We start from the raw sequence: 2067 nt of genomic DNA on the forward strand, positions 1-2067 counted from the left end.
AGACCCCTCACCCCCCCACTCTCCACCTGTTAATGAAAGGGGTGTCAAAATCACATTGGAAGAAAAGCATTTGGAATGGGAGATACTGTTTAGTTCTGCTATATGGCAGTTTGTATTTTTTCTAAAGAGGACCAAAGAAACTAACTGTACCAAGCCCATCTTCAAACAGCAACCAGAAAATTTTAATACAATTTTGAGGCTTCAGAAGATACATTTCTAAGGGATACCTTATCATGCGGCTGTGTTACTCCAAACTGTCTTTTTTTTTTTTTCTTTGAGACAGAGTTTCGATCTTGTTATCCAGGCTGGAGTGCAATGGCGCGATCTCAGCTTACTGCAACCTCTGCCTCCTGGGATCAGGCAATTCTCCTGCCTCAGCCTCCTGAGTAGCTGGGATTACAGGCACGTGCCACCATGCCCAGCTAATTTTTTGTATTTTTAGTAGAGACGGGATTTCACCATGTTGACCAGGATGGTCTTGATCTCTTGACCTCGTGATCCACCTGCCTCGGCCTCCCAAAGTGCTGGGATTACAGGCGTGAGCCACCGCACCAGGCCCAAACTGTCTTATACTAGGGGCTTGTTGGAAGCTGAGTCTGGGGTTAACAAAAATATCATTCAAACAGTACTGTGGTTTGATTGAGTCCTTCGCACACCTACTTTACAGGGTCTGCCTGCACCGTGTGAACAAGGGCGTGTAAGGGCAGTCGTGTGGCTGCCAGATCCCGGCTCAGCCACCAGGCCCCTGCCATTCCATAACACACAGCCTGGGCTCTGGACTTTGTGGTCGATATGAGGTCCTGGGTAGCGGGAAATGGAGTGGAAGCCCTGGGAAAAGGAAGAACAGGATGAACTGGATCTCATGTGCACAGAAAGGAAGGAGGGCACTGCAAAACAAGAAAAGGGAACAGAAACGTCTCACTGCATTTCAGGGTTGCGGCGGCAAAGAGGAGGCCACCGCACTGCATCCGAGGCGGTGCAGTGGGGATGGTGCCTGCAGCCACCAGGGACGGCGACTGTGCCACACTCCCCTGCAAGTGGCGTGGCGCAGGCGACACTCGCATTTCTACAAAGCCTCCCTCCCGTGTGACTTGTGGCACGTGCGATGATGAAAAGTGGCCCCAAGGGGCAGAGGTTCAGAAACTCTGCTGCTGTCCGGGCACCTCATTCCTTGAATCCTATTCTGTTTAGAACAACACAAACAAAACGCCGCCCTGTGGGCCGCGTCCCTGCACCACCAGCCAGGGGCCTCCAGAACGCGCTCCCAGGAACCCAGAAGTTTACTGGCACGTGTTTGCGGCGCCCGCGCAGCTGGAAACTGAAAGCAGAACTAGAGTGGCCCAAGTCTCGGCCGAACTTCCGGCTCGAGAGCGCCGCCGCCGCCGCCGCCCCAGCCGAGAGCGTGCAGCTCCACTGCAGTTGTCTTCACTGCCGCAGCGGGCCGGGGGCAACAGTGAGCCGCGACGGCGGGAAACCGAGGTACCGGCGTGGCGGCCGCCCCAGCCCAGGCTGGGAGAGCGGAGAGAGTGGCGGCGAACGCGCTCGGCATTCTTGACGAAGGGCGCGGGCAGGAGGCAGTGGAGAATGCTTTGTAGGAAGAGCGAAAGGAAGACTGCTCGTCTGTACCAGGATGGCCGAGTGGTTAAGGCGTTGGACTTAAGATCCAATGGACATATGTCCGCGTGGGTTCGAACCCCACTCCTGGTAACTTCAGGTTTTTCTCTTAAAACGTTTTATTTTTTAAAAATACCGATCTCACTGAACACATTACGCCTTGGACATTAGAATTGCGACTTCTGGCTGGGAGGGGCGCAACGTTCACACGCAAAGACCTGCTTCCTTCCAGGAGACGGCGCAGGCGGCGGCCAGCAGAGCTCCGCTCACCTCCTCAGCCGCCGGGTAGGAGGCGGCCGGGAGCGGGAGGGCTGTGACCTGGAGGATATTTTTAAAACGGCCTTTGCAAAAAAATAAAAAGTACATTTCTTTTCTCTCTCTCTCTTTTCCCCCCTCCAATGTTAATTTTGCGCACACAACTCTTCCATTAATTCCTAGAAGGTGGGAACTGTA

General features: G+C 53.9%; 1 non-coding gene across 1 annotated transcript; it reads left to right on the forward strand.

The window, feature by feature from the left end:
* Window positions 1-1624: 1624 nt before the first annotated feature.
* Window positions 1625-1707, forward strand: TRNAL-UAA (transfer RNA leucine (anticodon UAA)). The gene has a single exon. It is a non-coding gene; the product is annotated as a tRNA-Leu (tRNA).
* Window positions 1708-2067: the final 360 nt, after the last annotated feature.

This window comes from Callithrix jacchus, chromosome 4 (assembly GCF_049354715.1).
Source record: "Callithrix jacchus isolate 240 chromosome 4, calJac240_pri, whole genome shotgun sequence".
NCBI lineage: Eukaryota > Metazoa > Chordata > Mammalia > Primates > Cebidae > Callithrix > Callithrix jacchus.